Source organism: Cetorhinus maximus, chromosome 1 (genome assembly GCF_964194155.1).
Source record: "Cetorhinus maximus chromosome 1, sCetMax3.hap1.1, whole genome shotgun sequence".
NCBI lineage: Eukaryota > Metazoa > Chordata > Chondrichthyes > Lamniformes > Cetorhinidae > Cetorhinus > Cetorhinus maximus.
In genome coordinates, this window is record NC_135879.1 from 113874188 (window position 1) to 113886347 (window position 12160).

The following is a 12160-nucleotide window of genomic DNA, read 5'->3' on the forward strand; positions in this document are numbered from 1 at the left end:
ATTGTTGGTGCCTAGACCTTGAATGCCATTCGTGCAGTAAGAAGGGACACATTGAGCATGCCTGTAAAAACAAAAAAGTAGCAGTGAATCAGAAAGGCAAACAAAAGAAAAAGGAATCTGCCATCTGGCGTAACATTAAAAATCTGCATGTCATACAGCAGGAACAGGTGGACCAGAGTGGCACCAAGTCCAAAGAAGAAGGGCCCCTCCACATCTTGTCAGTCGCAGGTGGTTCACAGGGCTACGGGGTAACACCGCTGCTGCAGGGCCAACCAACATGTATGGAACTTGATACAGGGGCAGCAGTTTCTCTGGTCCCAGATGCTGTGAATAAGGAGAAACTTAAACATCTTCCCTTGATGCCTGCAAAAATCATTCTGAAAACATATACAGGGGAATCTGCACCTATGAGGGGAAGAACGGAAGTTAAAGTGGAACTAAATGAACAGACTGCAAAGCTACCACTGTTTGGGGTGAAAGGCAGCTAGCCAGCTTTAGTTGGAGAGTCATGGCTTGAGAAGATCCAGCTAAACTGGGCAGAAGTACACAACATGACAAAAGAAGAAATTGGTCCGACAGCTGTTATAAAAAAGACATGCTGTTGTTTTCAAAGGAGATTTGGGAAGCATGAAGGGAATCACCGTAAAATTGAATATTACCAAAATTTCTGAAGGCCAGAACTGAACCTTATACCATACGACCAAAAGTCGAAGCTGACCTGGAGCGTCTGGTCAAGATGGTAGTCTTGGCACCTGTCTCCCATAACGAATGGGAAACACCCATCGTTCCAGTGCGCAGGAAAGATGGCTCCATACACAACTGTGGAGATTTCAAGGTTACTGTTAAACCCAGTGTTGTGTGCTGAACAATATCCACTTCCCCAAATTGAGGGCCTTTTTACTGGCCTGGCTGGTGGACAGAAATTCTGCAAACTAGATGTATTACAGGTCTACTTACAAATGCACGTAGATGAGAAGTCACAAGAATATCTGACCATCACAACACACAAGGGACTGTACCAATATTGCTGTTTGCCTTTTAGCATAACATCAGCTCCAGCCTTGTTTCAGAGGGCCATGGACCAAGCCCTGAGTGACTTGCCTGGAGTCCAATGCTACCTTAGTCTTATAGGGAGTGCAGTGCAGCTTTATCAGAATGCTACCTGGACTCCAAGGGTTAATTTATACACAAGAAGAGATTGCACACACTAGTATTTTATTTCCTGAAATTTAGAAAGTTAAAGGGTGATTTGATCAAAAGTTTAAGATATTAAGGAGAACAGATAAGGTTGATAGAGAGAAACTATTTCCACTGGTTGGGAATCCAAGACTGGATCCTAAAATTTAGAGCCAAACCTTTCAGGAGTGAAATTAGGAAACACTCCTACATGCAGGATAGTAGAAGTTTAGACCTCTCTTCTGCAAACAGCAACTGACACTAAATCAAATGTTAAACATAAAACAGATTGATTTTTTTTTGTTAACCAAAGATATTAAAGGGAAAAGGTGCAAAGACAGGTATAAGGAGTTAGGTCACAGATTAACCTTGAGTTCATTAAATGATAGAACAGTCTCGTCGAGTTCATTAGTCTACTCCTGCTCCCATGTTCCTATATTTCTAGGAGTTAAACCCATTTAGTGGCATGTTGAAGCTGATCATCTTCCATTTAAACAAACGATAACCTCTCAACCAAGCCCCAACCCACACACTATTGACTTAAAATTCCCCTTTTCGTGTTCAATGGATTAAACTGACTGAACTAGTATTTAAACTTTTTATTCTTAATACACAGCAAATCTTTGAACTGAAAATATTTTAAAAGCAGTAAATAATAACCAATTTATTGAATAAGAAAGCTGCTCTGGCCAATTAAGGATTATTGACTTGAAAGGGTTGATCAACTACCTGAAAATTATATTCGTCACGCTTTCTTTTGCTGAAATTCTCAGCATACTATATTTGTAAACATTACACATTTAAACTGTTAAAAGTATATAGGAACTGTTTTGGCTACTGAAAATGGTTTAAAAAGCTGCTGCTTGTCATTCAATACAGAATTAAATCTTGTTTTCCTGTTTACATTTTGTAAACTTACAAATGTTGTTGTTGTTGGCACTGTGAATAAATACACTACATTGTAATGACATTAAGTGAAAGATCATGAAGACTCAAAATTTGATCCCGACTCACTGGTTGGTTAGCCAATTTCAACAATGATGTTACAATTTCCCCCAGTGTTCTTTGACTTGATAGGAAACCCAAAGAATTCCAGCTCTTAAACACAACATAACTCTAATGGGGCAGGGAGCTGTAAGATGGCATCAAAATCTTTGAGGAAGCCAGGCATAGCAGCTCACCCCAGGCCAGACACTTTTCAAGCCACATTACATCTCCCAATGGCAGTAAATGTCAACAACTTCTGACCCTAGTAGGGTTGCAAAGGGTGCTGTTGGGTGCATCTAGGCTATAAATACACAGTATTATTAGAGATTTTCAGAGCCCGAGTTTCTAATAATGCTTCTAATAAATATACAATATGTTATGAGAACTTACATTTCAGGAGTGTATCAACCATTCTACTAGTGTCACACAATGGAATCAATACAATATCCAGCAACTCACATATTGTGAAATACCAAAATACATCCAGCAAGATTTTTCTCATGTGGTGCAACATGTGTCTAAAATCTTAAGAATGGCACAACTCCTACCTGAGAGTGTATACCATGCAGGGTTCCAGGTTGCAAACATAAGTTACTAAGCATTCATAACTAGTTATGGTCTCCATACAGACCGATAATTGGAAGTTCAGAATTATTTTTAAAACATTGACAGCTGAAAGAATGACATGGCAAGGTTTCACATTTTAAAACTTTAGTTGTAACCATAGAACCATAGAACACTACAGCACAGAAAACAGGCCATTCGGCCCTTCTAGTCTGTGCCGAAATATTATTCCACTAGTCCCATTGACCTGCACCTAGCCCATAACCCTCCAGACCTCTCCCATCCATGCATCTATCTAATTTATTCTTAAAGCTTAAGAGTGAGCCCGCATTTACCACGTCAGATGGTAGCTCGTTCCACACTCTCACCACTCTGAGTGAAGAAGTTCCCCCTAATGTTCCCCCTAAACCTTTCCCCTTTCACCCTAAAGCCATGTCCTCTTGTGTTTATTTCTCCTAATCTAAGTGGAAAGAACCTACTCGCATTTACTCTGTCTATACCCCTCATAATTTTGTAAACTTCTTTCACATCTCCCCTCATTCTTCTACGCTCCAAGGAATAAAGTCCTAACCTGTTTAATCTTTCCCTGTAACTCAACTCCTTAAGACCCAGCAACATCCTAGTAAATCTTCTTTGCACTCTCTCAATCTTACTGATATCCTTCCTGTAGTTAGGCAACCAGAACTGCACACAATACTCCAAAGTTGGCCTCACCAATGTCTTATACAACCTCACCATAACATCCCAACTCCTATACTCAATACTTTGATTTATGAAGGCCAGTATGCCAAAAGCTTTCTTTACAACCTTGTCTATCTGTGACTCCACTTTCAGGGAATTATGTATCTGAACTCCCAGATCCCTTTGTTCCTCCGCACTCCTCAGTGCCCTACCATTTACTGTGTACGTCCTACCTTGGTTTGACCTTCCAAAATGTAACACCTCACATTTTTCCACATTAAATTCCATCTGCCATTTTCTGGCCCATTTTTCCAGTTGGTCCAGATCTCTCTGCAAGCTTTGAAAGCCTTCCTCGCTGTCCACAACGCCTCCAATCTTAGTGTCATCAGCAAACTTGCTGATCCAATTCACCACATTATCATCCAAATCATTGATATTGACAACAAACAACAATGGTCCCAGCACAGATCCCTGAGGCACACCACTAGTCACAGACCTCCAGTCTGAGAAGCAATCATCCACTACCACTCTCTGTCTTCTCCCACACAGCCAATTTCGAATCCAGTTCACAACCTCTCCATGGATACCAAGTGACTGAACCTTCTGAACTAACCTCCCATGTGGGACCTTGTCAAAGGCCTTACTAAAGTCCATGTAGACAACATCCACAGCCTTTCCTTCATCTACTTTCTTGGTAACCTCCTCGAAAAACTCTACAAGGTTCGTTAAACACGACCTACCACGCACAAAGCCATGCTGACTATCCTTAATCAGCCCTTGGCTGTCCAAATAAATATATATCCAATCTCTCAGAACACCTTCCAATAATTTACCTACTACTGACGTCAGGCTCACTGGCCTGTAATTACCTGGTTTACTTTTGGAGCCTTTTTTAAACAACGGAACAACATGAGCTACCCTCCAATCCTCCGGCACCTCACCCGTGGCTAAGGACATTTTAAATATTTCTGCCAGGGCCCCTGCAATTTCTACACTAGTCTCCCGCAAGGTCCGAGGGAATATCATGTCAGGCCCGGGGGATTTATCTACCTTTATTCGCTGTAAGGCAGCAAGCACCTCCTCCTCTTTAATCTCTATATGTTCCATGAAACTACTGCTTGTTTCCCTTCCTTCCTTATACACTATGCCAGTTTCCTGAGTAAATACTGATGCAAAAAAACTGTTTAAGATCTCCCCCATCTCGTGAGGCTCCACACATAGACGACCACTCTGATCTTCAAGGGGACCAATTGTGTCCCTTACTATCCTTTTACTCTTAATATACTTGTAGAAACCCTTCGGGTTTACCTTCACATTATCTGCCAAAGCAACCTCATGTCTTCTTTTTGCCTTCCTGATTTACTTTTTTAGTATTTTCTTACATTTTCTATACTCTACAAGTACCTCATTTGTTTCTTGTTGCCTATACCTGCTATACACCTCTCTCTTCTTCTTAACCAGATTGCCAATATCCCTTGAAAACCAAGGTTCCCTATGCCTGTTAACTTTGCCTTTAATCCTGACAGGAACATGCAAACTCTGCACTCTCAAAATTTTGCCTTTGAATGCCTTCCACTTACTGAACACATCCTTGCCAGAAAACAACTTATGCCAATGCACTCTTCCTAGATCCTTTCTCATTTCCACAAAAATTGAGCTTTCTCCAATTTAGAATCTCAACTCGAGGACCAGACCTATCCTTATCCATAATGAGCTTAAAACTAATGACATTGTGGTCACTGGACCCAAAATGTTCGCCTACACATACTTCTGTCACCTGACCTGTCTGGGTCCCTAATAGGAGATCAAGTATTGCATCCTCTCTCGTTGGTAGCTCTATATATTGATTTAGAAAACTTTCCTGAACACATTTGACAAACTCCAAGCCATCCAGCCCTTTTACAGTATGGGAGTCCCAGTCAATATGTGGAAAGTTAAAATCTTCTACTATCACAAATTTCTGTTTCTTACATCGGTCTGCTATCTCTCTACAGATTTGCTCCTCCAATTCACTCTGACTATTGGGCGGTCTATAATACAACCCTATTAGTGTGGTCACACCTTTCCCATTCCTCAGCTCCACCCATATGGCCTCTGTAGACGAGCCCTCCGGGCTGTCCTTCTTACGCACAGCTGTGATATTTTCCCTGACTAGTAATGCCACTCCTCCCCCTTTCATCCCTCCCCCTCTATCACATCTGAAACAACGGAACCCCGGAACATTGAGCTGCCAGTCCTGCCCCTCCTGCAACCAAGTCTCACTAATAGCAATAATGTCGTAATCCTACATGCCAATCCACGCCCTAAGCTCATCTGCCTTTCCGACAATACTCCTTGCATTGAAATAGATGCACCTGAGAACATTTCTATCACGTACGGACCCTTGATTTCTGTCTATACATGCATTCCTCGCTTGACTTTTATCCTCCTCCACCTCACTATCTGCTCTAACACTCTGGTTCCCCATCCCCTGCAAATCTAGTTTAAACGCCCCGGAGCAGCACTAGCAAACCTACCCGCAAGGATGTTAGTCCCCCTCCAGTTCAGGTGTAAACCGTCCCATCGGAACAGGTCCCACCTTCCCTGAAACAGAGCCCAATTGTCAAGAAACATGAAGCCCTCCCTCCTGCACCATCTCCTTAGCCACGTATTTAGCTGCATTATCCTCCTATTTCTAGCCTCACTAGCACGTGGCATGGGTAGCACTCCTGAGATCATAGCCCTGGAGGTCCTGTCCTTCAAGTTAGCACCTAACTCCCTAAACTCTCTTTGCAGGACCTCCTCCTCCTTCCTATCCACGTCATTGGTCCCTACATGGACCATGACATCTGGCTGCTCACCCTCCCTCCTGAGAATACTGAGAACTCGATCCGAGATATCACGGACCCTGGCACCAAGGAGGCAACAGACCATCCGGGATTCTCGATCTCTCCCACAGAACCTCCTATCTGTCCCCCTAACTATCGAATCCCCTATCACTACTGCTCTCCTCTTTTCCCTCCCTCCTCTCTGAGCTGAGGATCCAGCCTCGGTGCCAGAGACGCGACCACTACAACTTGTCCCTGGTAGGTCACCCCCACCAACAGTATCCAAAACGGTATACCTATTGTTGATGGGAACGGCCACAGGGGTGCTCTGCTCTTTCTGTCTATTCCCCTTCCCTCTCCTGACATTCACCCAGCTGCCTGGCTCCTGACTTTTAGGGGTGACTGTCTCCCTGAAACTCCTATTACTGCCTCTGCCTCCCGAAGTTCATCCAGCTCCAGTTCCCTAACTCGGCTTCTCAGGAGCTGCAGCTGGATGCACCTTTTGCAGGTGTAGTCATCAGGGACAATTGTGCTGTCCATGACTTCCCACATGCTGCATTCGGAGCACTCGACTGCCCCAACTGCTGCCTCCATTACCTACTCCTAATTTACTTAAAGGACTTTACCTGGCCCTACCCCACTGGGAGCAAGCTCGTCCTCAGCCTCTGCTCACTGAAGCCTCTCGAGCCAAAGCCTCAAAGCTCCACTCCTTCACTGGGCCGCTCACACACTGGCCGCTCACAGGCTGGCCGCTTCTCTTCAGCTTCCCCTCCTTTTATTTTCAATCTCCGCGCTCTTTTTCAACTGACCTGCCTTCAAGATCCGCGCTCTTTTTCAAATGTTGAGTGCAAGAGTCCTTGTCCTCGATTCCCTCCTGAGTCGTGGTGACTGCGCTGACTTCTCCCAGAATGCTTCAGTCACTTTTCACCAGCACCCTCTGTTGTAACAAATGACTAAACAACACTACTTTCTTTTTGTTGGCAACATGCTTTAAACTACAGAGAGGAACATCCCCCTTTGTAAATTAATCACCCATTGCACTCACCACAGAATAACAATCTTTTTTAGCAAACAGTCCAGAGCTGCTCCCAACTTTCAATGGGTTCCCATATCCCCGTTTCATCAAATTGTAACTGAGTGGCCATCTCTGGGCACTTTCCTCAGTTTTCAGAATTTCTTAAATCCACCATACCACCAGCACCACCCACTACCCATTAAACTTTTCTGGGACTTTGTGAGACTCAGTCTATTCATGATAAACTCAGAGGCTGTTGCCATTGTCTCCATGTGTAAATACCTTGCACCTTCTTCTTAGTAAAATAATCTAAGCCTTCCTTTGATCTCCAACAGTCTAATCACCCAGGCTTACTGTCATGCAGGCTGCAGAACAGGTCACATGACCCCCTCACTTATCCTTAATTTATTATATTTTGGGACTGTAGATTTAATCTTATAATTCCTATAGTTGTAACAGTATTGGAGCTTATATTTAGGACGATCCAATATAAATTTTAAAAATCATGCAAAAATTGGCAATGCTTTGAAAACAAGTATCCATAAATTGAAACTTGCCCCAGGCTGGGTCTTGGGCTTCCTCTGCAGAGAACTGTAGATGTAAACCAAATTTTCTAAAGCAGCTCTCCCAGCAAAAAGGACAGCCTAATTAGAGGCTGAGTTGGCACGCAGGTAAATCCTGGGAGGGCCAAGAGCGAGCTGGCAATAGCATGCGTTATTGCTGGGATTCCAGGAGAGGCACTCCTGCTTGTTTTGTCTTCATATCAAGACAGTGGAAACCAGCAAACCCACATTTTTGCAGCTATCGGAAATCCCTTTAAGAACACTGGTTAGGCCACTATAAATCATGAAAAACTAAATCAATCTCATCCCAGTTTTTGGCCAATTTGGCATTGGGCATTTGAGAGCCTTTGAAACAAGCATTAGAACATTTGTTGCCAGTTTCAATGGGCCAAACATTTGGTTCAGCTGGGCGCTCTGGAAAACTAAAAATCATTGACATTTTGTGACATCAATCTAGATCCTGATCTTTAATATTATTATATACTTAATCTATCTCAATTTTCTCAATTAAGTAACTTTAAAAGTATTAGCATAATTAACGAGATGGAAGCAACAGAAGTTTTGGTGCTGATTGAATGTGGGAGATCCTGGCCAGATGTTACCAAGTTTCTCCTTCCGATGGAATGAGTGAAACAAAGTTGAACTTCTTTCTGTAAGCAGCTTTGATCCACTCATATGAAATGATGATAAAAAGACATTAAAAGGGTGTAAATGAGGGCCACCAGCCTGATGCCTAACTTAAAACGCCTGGCCTACTATGACTGACTTACAAATTTGGTTCTTTTTACTCTAGGAAACCATAGACAATTTTGGCTGAGGTCTTGAAAATAATGAAGGGGCTAAGCTTGCGGCGACAGATTATTTGAAATATAGAGCATAAGGAGAACCACAGAACATGAACATAAATCACAGAAGCATATTACTAGCCTAATTCCCAGAAGGTTTTGCTTTGCACAGTTGGTCATCAACATTTGTAACAAATTGATGATTTTTGCAGTGGGTGCAAGAAGATTCAGTGGGGGATGCTAACAGGGAGCTGGTGGTGTAGTGGTAATGTTACTAGACTGGCAATCTAGAGGCTAATACTCTGGGAACACAGTTTCAAATCTCACCAAGGCAACCAGTTAAATTCAATTAATGAAAGAAAATCTGGAATTTAAAGCCTGTCTCAGTAATGGTGATCATGAAACTGTCTTCAATTGGTGCAAAAATGCACCTGGTCCATTAATGCCCTTCAGGGTAGGAAATGTGGTCTGGCCTACATGTGACTCCAGACCCAAAACAATGTGGTTGGCTTTTAACTGCCCTCTAGAGTGGCTGAACAAGCCACTCAGTTTAATGGTAATTAGGGATAGGCAACAAATGCAGGTCATACTGGTGATGCCCACAAGCCATGAAAGAATTTTTTAAAAAGCTGGATAAGTACACAGTGCACAAGTTAAGTAACAATTAATGCACCCTATGATCACAGTGATCGTCAGGGACTCATTTTGATAACCTTTCGGGTCAGAAAGAAACTTAGCAGATTTATTGTTCCCCTAAATTGGTCTAGATTTTTAAAAATCTTCATTTTTTACTTCTTCCAGGAGATGATGGATGGCAGCCATTGAGAATCAGAGTGATCAGTCGGACTATAACTGTGTGGAACAAACTCACTGAACCAGTTCGTCACTGCCTGTCTATCATTGTCATTGTAATATGGCTGTGTCTATGTTGCAGAAAAAATGTATGGGTAAAATTATCCCCCTGTCCGGGGGGTCGGGGGGTGGTGGCGAGGGGTGGAAAGAGTGGGAGTGGGCGGGTTCCCGATCGGCACCCGGCGCCGCCATTTTACATGGGCAACGTGCACCAGGAAGCGCTACACACTTCCTGTGCAGCGGTGGGGGGGTGGGTTCCCTCAGGTGGGAGTGAGCTTTTTCGCACATGCACACGAAATAGCACACAGATCTCCCGAGCCTAAGTGCTGCCTCAGGGAGGTCGGCTCAGGTTTTCAACTTTTAACAAAGGAGTTTAAAAATGTTACCTCCCATGTCCTCTCATGTGACACTGTCACATGAGTTGGGACATGTCCCTAACTTTTATTTAAACCTTTCATTAAAATTTAAATACCCTCATGAAACCTCATCCTGTCAGTGGCTGAGGTTTCATGTTTTTTCACATGCCCGCCTGGGCTCCCGGCCTGCCCGCCAACCTTAAGGTTGGAAGGGCAGGTCCATTAATGAACTGAAATGGTTTTCTAATGGCCTTAATAGGCTGCTGACAGGTCGGCAGGCACACAGCTGATTTGGCTGCGCCCCCACCGACCTGAAAATGGAAATGACGTGGAATGATGTCGGGAGTTCCACCCGATGTCACCCCGCGTCGTTTTACACGTCGACGAGCGGGCCCCGCCCCTGCTCACCGACCGGGAGATCCTGCCCTATGAAACAATTGGTAAAGGCTTATGAGATTTAAAATATTCTAAATCAAAACTAGCTAGAAATGGCCAAAAGAGTTTTTTGGTCTTTTACATTTACTCACTTGTACTGCTCAGCACCTAGCTGGCATCTTAAAATGACTGGTTATTCTGAATGTTTTTCAACATGAATGCAATAGGAAATAGTGTGGAAGGTTATATGCTGGATAAGTTCTTCCCTATTTCAAGTGGAAGCTTGTTCCACACAACTCCCACTCTGCTAGAAACGTACATCTAGCATTCCTGTGACAGAAACCTGATATTTTGGGTATCCATCTATTTTTTCCCTCATGAAATGACTGTAAGGGAAGTGCTAACACAAACTTGGCCCTAGCCTGTTATGAATATAAAAAATTCAAATTTAATAATCACCCAGATTTCACAATAAAAATACAAAGAGCACTCATTATTATTAAAGAGTAAAGTGGACAGCAAGTTCCAATGACCACACATTCATAATTAAAGGTGAAAAATGAGGAAATTGCTGTCTGAGTTGCCCTGTACTTCAAAAGGCCTCACTATACTTTAAGTTCACAATGAAATCCATGAAAAATGTTAAGTTGGGATACATATGGCTAAACATTTTGAGTTTGGGCATGTCCGCTCTAATAACTGTGCTAATTCTGAATTACCACAAACAACCTCTCTTGCACTGAAACTTTAAGTTTATAAGTGTGGAGTCTCATTCTTTCAGATCTTAATTATTGTTGCATTTATTTTAAAAATAAACTTGAAAAAACTCTTTGCCTCTATCCTCGATGCAATCTTTCCTTCCCTCTCTATTTCACTTTTTGTACATGATTTGGCATTCAGTTAAATATTCTAAAAGACAGTTCCTGTGTTTCAGTAAGAAATCTCCAATCGATTGGTTAACAAGATACACATTTACTTGTCCTGTTAACACAAGTGCCAGGTTCCTTGCAATGGATGCAGCACTGTTTTGGATTTCTTCTTATTCAAAGTTCCAGCGCAAAAGTCCATAGAAAGTTTGTGATCAAGTTTGAGTGTAATGAACAATGAATTATTCATTCACTGCTGACCACAAAATATGGGCCATTGGGTACTATCATACTTCTTTACTGTTCTCATGAAATAAAAACCTCTTAGCTTTTAGCAGTGGATAAAACTAGCTATTCAGCAACAAACTGCTTACCTAACAGTACAATGCCAAAAGAATAAATGCTTTAACACAAGTGGCACTTATAACTTTAAGGCAATTTATGAAGATTGACAGGTCTATAGAAGAGGTAAAGCTACATTAAAATTTTCCTTGTCATAAAATGTATTTCAAATTTATCTTACAATACACTTCATCCCAGCGATTTTTTTAATATTAGTGAATATACAACAACAACTTCTATTATACAGTGCCTTTAGTGTACTGAAACGTCCCAGGAGTATTATAAAATAAAGTTATGACACTGAGCCACATGAGGAGATATTAGGTCAGGTGACCTAATTAGTGTTGACCAAATGGGAACAAAAATGTCTCAAAGGAATCTGAAGTCATAATACAGCCAATATGCCAAGGGAAAATCTGCAATTCCATTACATTTGGTCAAAGGTGTAGGTTTTAAAGGAGTGTCCGAAAGGAAAGGAGGCAGTGGGGCATAGGGAGGTGATTGAGAGGTTGGAGTCTAAAGAACTGAAGGCATGGCCACCAATGGTGGAGCAATTAAAATTGGGGATGCACAAGAGGCCAGAATTACAGAAGTGCAGATACCTCAGAGGAGTTGTGGGGGGTTAGAGGAGATTATGGTGATAGGGAAGGATAAGGCCATGGACGGATTTGAAAAACAAAGGATGAGAATTTTAAAGTCAAGGTATTGTTTGACTGGAAGGAAACTTAGGGCAGTAAGCATAGGGGTGAAAGGGAAACGGGACTCGTGAGTTAAGACAGGCAGCAGAGTTT